The sequence below is a fragment of the Pteropus medius genome, unplaced genomic scaffold (genome assembly GCF_902729225.1).
Source record: "Pteropus medius unplaced genomic scaffold, Ma_sr-lr_union100, whole genome shotgun sequence".
In the NCBI taxonomy this organism is placed as follows: Eukaryota; Metazoa; Chordata; class Mammalia; order Chiroptera; family Pteropodidae; genus Pteropus; species Pteropus medius.
In genome coordinates, this window is record NW_024349227.1 from 2,635,388 (window position 1) to 2,642,826 (window position 7,439).

At 40.6% G+C, this 7,439-nt stretch overlaps 1 pseudogene; it reads left to right on the plus strand.

Annotated features, from left to right (window-relative positions):
- Positions 1 to 6,019: 6,019 nt before the first annotated feature.
- LOC120618011 (uncharacterized) lies at positions 6,020 to 6,138 on the plus strand (annotated as a pseudogene).
- The last annotated feature ends 1,301 nt before the right edge of the window (positions 6,139 to 7,439 follow it).

Below are 7,439 nucleotides of genomic sequence, written 5' to 3' on the forward strand. Positions count from 1 at the left end.
TCGATGCAAAGAAAGAAGCATGAAAACAGAGAATTTATTCTAGCAACAGCAATATCCAGTTTCCATGCCAGAGTGGCATGCAGTGTCCACCTCTGGCAGCAAGAAATGTTTCATCAGACTAGCTTGGTGGTAAGATTTTGGCAGTGGTTCCAGCTGTGTTCCTCCTCTTTATTTATGCCCATTTTCAGAGCTTGAGTCTCCAAGTAACCTTAAGAACTATTGAACTCCTTCTTCTAATTGCTCAGGCCCAAACTTTGGTGACATTTTTGAGTCTTCTTTGTAACCCTGCATCCAATTCATCAGAAAATTCTGGAAGTGATCTATTTCCTCATTGTTTCTCCTTGGCCCAAGGCATTATTCCTTGCTGGATTTACTGCAATAGCCTCTTAACTGGTCTCCCTACTTTCACCTTTGCTCCCATACAGTCCTGTCTCCACGCAGTAGTCAGTGATTTTTCTAATTCGTAAGTCTCGAAGTGTCCTATGATAGATGATTGGCTAAAGAAGCTGTGGTACATATATACAATGGAATATTACTCAGCCATAAGAAAAGACGAAATACTGTCATTTGCAACAACATGGATGGACCTTGAGATAACCATGCTAAGCGAAATAAGCCAGGCGGAAAGTTGAAAATCACATGATATCACTTATATGTGGGATATAAACCTAAAAGCAACAAATGAGCAGGATAAACAAACAGAGACTCATGGACATGGACGACAGACTAGTAGTTACCAGAGGGTCGGGGGGAGTGGGGGCAGGAGGGAGGGAGGTAGATGGGGTAAAAGGAGTCAGATATGTGGTGACATTAAATAATTTTTTTTAAATTAAAAATAAAAAAATAAAAGTTAAAAAAAAGGTGTCACAAGCCCTACAAAATAAATAAATAAGTAAAATTGTAAGTCAGATCTTGTCACTCCTCTTCTGTTCAAAACCATCCCACAGCTACTCATCTCATTCGAAATAAAATCCAAAATACCTCTTGAGGTTTCTATTATTGGTCCTGGCTTACTCACCTTTCTGATCTTGTCTCCTACCACGTCCTCACTCACTACTCTGCTCTGCACACACTGGCCGCCCTGCTTTTCTTCAAAATGTGCATCACATTCTTGTTGCTGGACTTAGCCTTGCTGTTCTCTCTGCCTGTAACGCTCTTCTCCAAGGTCCCTACGTTACTTGCTTCCTTACTCCAACCAGGTCACTACTTAAATGTCACCTTATCAGAGAGTCTGCCTTGACCACCCTGCTAGAATATCAGTCCTCTCCTTGCCTCACTCCTCTTTTCTTCTCTAACATCTGAATCATTCCTCTTTATTTTTCTTCTTTAGCAACTGAAACATAATATATTTGTGCATTTGTTTATTGTCTGCCTCCCCTACTACAATATAAGCTCCTTGAGAGTAGGGACTTTGACTTTTGCTATATCCCTGGGGCTTAGAAGAGTGCCTAGCACATAACAAGCACTCGATAAATATACATTCAGTAGGTGTGTTGACCAAATAAAATTCCATTTCTGCTTAAATCGGCCATAGTTAGTTTCTGTTTCTTATAACTTAGAGTCCTAAGAACCTCATTGGGTAGACATAATGTAGGACTCAGTATGGTGGGAATCAGATTTCACTCTCATTTAGTGACCTTGGGCAAAGTCACTTAACACCTTGGGATTAAGTTTCTTTTTAAGTTGTCCCTTTTGTTCTAAGCTAATTTTACATTTTTTTTTAAAAAGTCAAATTTCCAGGCAACAATAGAATAGTGGTTTTTCCAAACGACTTCATTCTTTAGCTTTTACAGCCAGCATTTATTTATTCTTAGAAATGAGTTACCTCTGCTCAAAGGTCGTTATTCTCAAATAATTCTTATATATTGCCAATGCCGTTTGTCACCATTGCCACCAGTATGACCAACATAATCTTCATTAAGTAAAAGTAACAAACTAAAAGATAGTATAGGATTTGGGCTAAATAAATGCTAAAGAAGTTCACAGGGGAACTGGGTTGAGAAATGGGTGGGACTGGAGTTAGCTTTTAGTGGAAGATAGAATTAAGGTGAGCAGAGAGAAAAGGTGGTCTACAGACCCCTTATATACATGAGAGCAGAGTGCTACAGGTATATATGAGGAGTTGGAATAACCAGAAGTAAGCAAGGTCCAGTTTAATAAGAATACCCAGGCTATGCACTAGCTTCTCTTGATTTTTAGGAAAAGATTTAGATCCACAGCTTAAAGCTTTGTCTCATGCTGGTCTTCAAATTGTACTCATATCTATATCCTCAATCTGTCTTGCTTCCTCCATCTTCTTGCATCCAAAGACTATCTAAACATTTTTTTTTTTTAAGTTTCTTTGCATCATTCATTGGCTTCTATAAAATTTCAGGCCTTTTTCTCATGAACTGTTACCAAATCAAGTTTTCCCCTTCCTATACTTATTATATATTTTAATGTGTATGCTAGATTCCAATTACCCCCATTAATTTTTATTTTTTAGCTCCAATTTAGAACCTGTTAATTAGAATTTGGAATCCTAAAACTCTATATCAACATATGTGTTTTAACTACTACAGTTTATGTCACCTGAAAATTTCATAGGGATTTCTCATAGCTCTTTATTCACATTGTTGAAGAAAATATTGAGGTAAGGCCTGGCCTTGTAGAGATCTCTTTCCAAATTAAAATTGATCTTATCAGTACTTGGGTTTAACTTTTCAATCATCAGTAAATAAATTCACCCAGCAGTTCCACATGGAAGAGATTGTGGTTTAGTAAACAGAGCAATGTACTGAGATTCCTATGAACATGATTCTGACACAAACTTTGCCCTACCCTGTAAGGTCAACTAACTTCTCTTGAACTCATTTAGAAAATGAGAGGGCTAAACTAAACTTATTCCCTGTTCCAAAGTGCAGGGATTCTATTTTCCAGTCCATATTTCCTCATAAAAATACACAATATTGGGGGGGAAAATGGCGTACATGATAGAGGCTCTGTTCATCCCTTTGGCGACCAAATCAAAGTTGTGACAGAAACAAGGAGCAGCAGCAAGGAAAAATCACCTGGGATCTAGGTGAACAAGCCATACAATTATAGAGAAATCCAAGAAAGCACCCTGCAACAGCAGAAGGTAGGAGGGGGCCAGGACGCGGGGCTGCCCGGTCCCAGAAGCTGAGATGGAGGCTGCGGCAGCAGCAGCAGCAGTGGCAAAAGCCTCTTAAAGGGGCCGCGTCTGTGAGTAGACTTTCAGGCAGACAAACCTGTTCGCTCTGAGCACCAGTGTCCATTCCGCTGCACGCAAGGGACACCAGGGACTTACAGGGACACACTGTCAGAGCGAGGGCTTAGGTGAGACTTACCTGTATGGAAGTGCCAGAGGTATCCATTGTTCCCTGTTGAGCGCTCCCCGCTACCAGTGCGCCGGACACAGCGCCGCCATTTTGGTTTTATCTCTAGTATGAGTTTATATTATATTTCCATTCTTATCTTTATTATTTTCTTCCTTCTATTTTTTTGAGTTTATTTTGCTATTTTTCCCAACTTCTTACAATGAATGTTTAACTCACTAATTGTTAGTCTGTTTGCTTTCCTTTGATAACCATTTAAGGCTATAAATTTTCCTCTAAGTACTTCTTTAGCTATATACAACAATATATAATTTCAATATATAATCTTTGTGCTATTCTTTTATTTTTCTGAAAATGATTTTTTTACTCATGAACGATTTAAAAGTATTTGTTAATTTCCATTCTTTTAATTGTGACTTAAACATCCTGTTTTAGATGTGTCTCTAGTAAATAGCATGTAGTTATTTAAAAAAAATCCAGGGGCCACAGCCCTCTTTGGTGTAGCCTGTTTCTTTCTTGAAACGTACTTCAATAAATCTTACTTTTCCTAATCTTCACTAATCTGTAATTCTTTACTGCATTTGTGGAAAGGACCGAGGCTCCCAGTGCCAGTGAGGCAACAAGGGACTTAGATCACCCCTAATGGTAACAAAAGCTTGCAGTACATCATTGGGGTATAAAAATACAACCAATTTCATTGGGGGGAAAAATGGCATAGATCATAGAGGCTCTGTTCATCCCTCTGGCGACCAAATCAAAGTTGTGATGGAAAACAAGGAGCAGCAGCAAGGAAAAACCACCTGAGATCTAGATGAACAAGTCATACAACTAGGGAGCAATCCAAGAAATCACTCTGCAATGGCAGAAGGTAGGACAGGCCGAGGACTCGAGCGGCTGAGTGAGATGGAGGCTGCGGCAGTGGCAGCTGCCTCTTAAAGGGGCCACGTCTGTGAGTGGATTTTCTGGGTGACAAACCTGCTCGCTCTGAGCACCAGTGCCCATTTGGATGCACACAGAGGGCACCAGAGACTTACAGGGAGACATTGTTGGAGTGAGGGCTGAGGTGAGACTCGCTCTGTATGGAAGTGCCAGAGGTATCCATTGTTCCCTGCTCAGCGCTCCCCCCACCGTGGCGCAGGACACAGTGCCGCCATAGCCCTGATGTCACCAAACTGGATAACAGAGGTTGCTCTGCCCGGAGGATTCCCTGAAACCCCACCTCCCCCAACTCACGGCCCCACCCAAGCCACATCCAGGTGTATCCTCAGCAAGTCAGGTGCTCCTTGCTGAGCAGTGCCTAGATTCACACTGGAGGCAGCTGGCCTCAGTTTCTGGTGTGGCCTTTTGAGGCAATTATAAGCACAGCATCTGTGAATTGCTTGCTGAATCTTAACAGGTGGCCCCAGAGGGGTGGAGGCTTGGGCTAAATTTGGCCTACAGCTGAACCCCTCTCAGGACTGTGCACTGGACACCTACAACACAATCCACACTAGTAAAACCAGGAGACTTAGGAGCTTTGCTTACTACATAGAAACAGACACAGAAAGGCAGCCAAAATGGGAAGACAAAGAAGCAGAAACCATATGAACAGAGATCCAGATAGAATGGAGTCAAGTAATCTAACAGATGCAAAGTTTAAAACACTGGTTATAAAGATGCTCAATGAATTTCTGGTTAAATTCAATGAGAACTTCAACAAAGAGATAAAAAACCTAAAAATGGAAATGGAAATTATAAAAGGGAACCAGTCTGAAATGAAGGACACATTATCTGAGATGAAAAGTTTATTAAATGGAATAAACATAGGAATAAATAGAGTGAATAAACAAAAAGATAAAATGCCCTATCTAGAGGATAGGAAAGCCAAGGACACACAATCAGAATGGCAAAAGATAACATGCCAAGACTATAAAAATAACTTAAGGAGCATATGGGACACTATTAAGAGTCCAAATATCTGTCTGATATGCGTAACTGAAGAAAACCAAGACGTTGAACAGCTATTTGAAAAAATAACGATGGAGAGTTTGCAGAAACATGGCAGAGTGAGAAACATCCCCAGATCTCTCCCCTTGAAACAACAATAAGCTGAACATCTAAAACTCAACAAAAAACGCCTGAACTGCACACCAGTACATCTGCACGTGGGATCTGCACATAAGAGCTATCACAGGTAAGGATGCCGGATGTCGAGCAGTGGACTGGGAGAAATAAAGAAGCTGCTTCTTGCAGCCGCTGGAGCTACCTGTAGGAGGAGGGGGATGGGAGAAAGTGAGGCGAGTTCCCTAAACAGCCCTGCCTGGGAGTGCTGTGAGCTCCACGGGGCTGCCTGGAGGGCCCAGTCATTAGGGCAAAAAGCAGAGAAGCGGGACGGCAGAGAAACAACAGTTGATTTTTACCAGCCGTGGTTGCAAAACTGAGGCTGAGCCGCAGCCCCCAACCCCAACCCCCAACCCAGAGGGCCCCTCCCACCATACCCTCCAATACTGAACACCATCAAGCCCAAGAGAATCTGAGCAAACGCTACTGAAACTGTTGCTAGCACTGACAGGGACTGAGACTGAGAGTAATGAGCATGATTAAACATCTATTTTTTAAAAGGCTTTATTAAGGCTTTATATAAAGCAGGAACCCAAGGGGCTTAGATGCCACCTACTGGAAACCAAAAGAAAAGCACCTCCTTAGTGTACAGTCATGCTACCCTGAACAAGCCTGATCTCGTCTGATCTCAGAAGCTAAGCAGGGTTGGGCCTGGTTAGTACTTAGATGGGAGACCACCTAGGAAGACCAGGTGCCGTAGGCGCAAAAAGAAAAAAAGAAAAGCACCTTCTTTGCAACAGGCTAACGAGAGACCTTTATATAATAAATCTTCTTTCTGGAAAAAAAAAAACCAGAATACATTTCCATTAATGCCTAGGTGGAGAAATAGTCCATTAAACACCATGAACAAGTAAGGTGACAAGGTATCTCAGAAAGAAAGAGAAAAATCTCCAGAAAATGAGCTTACGACATAGAAATATGCAACTTAAATGACAGAGAATTCAGGATGGTACTTCTGAAAAAACTCAGATCCAAAATGAGTCATATCAACAATTTCAGGAATTGAAAAAAACAACTAGATGAGCAGAATGAGTTATTTAGCAAGGAGACTGAAATCCTCAAAAAGAACAGAATAGATCTTCTGGAAATAAAATAAAATAAAAAAAAAAAACACTGCAAGAGTTGAAAAATGAAATAGCAAACTTGGGAAATAAAGTCGACCCAATGGAGGAAAGCATCAGTGATATCAAAGACAGAAATCTAGAAATAAATCAGAAGGAAGCAGAGAGAAACCAAAGATTGAAAAATAATAAAAGAGAAATATAAGAACTAGGTGATACCATCAGGAGAGGAAACATAAGAACAATGGGCATTATCAAAGGGAAGGAAAAGAAGCAGAGAGTAGAAAGTATTTTCAGACAAATAGTGGACAAGAATTTCCCAAATCTAAGGGATGAGCTGGAGCTTGGAATTCAAGAAGTCACCAGAACACCCAATTATCTCAACCCAAAAAGGCCTTCACCAAGACACATTGTATTAAAATTATCAAAAATCAGCGACAAAGACAGAATTCTCAGGGCAGCCAGGGATAAGAAAAAGGTACCTTATAAAGGAAAACCCATTAGATTATTGCCGGACTTCTCAACACAAACCTTAGAAGCCAGAAAGGAGCGTAATCAAATATTCAAACTATTAAGTGAAAGGAACTACCAGCCTAGAATAATGTATCCAGCTAAGCTCTCCTTTAGATATGAAGGAGAAATAAAGAACATTCCAGACATACAAAAATTGAGAGAATTCTCCACTACAAGGCCTGCACTACAGGAAATACTGAAAGGGATCATCTCACCTAAAACAGAATGACAACAGCAAAAATACATAATTAGGAATAAAGTGACTCTCAGGCAAATAGAAACAGAGGAATGCAACCCTTACTAAGAACAAGGCTTTATAAGCTTAAACATTAAGAAGAGAATTGCTATAGCAAGATTGTAATGAACGTTCAGCATACATAGGAACAAACTGAGAAAACAATGACTGAAAAGGGGAGGATTCAGAGATCCA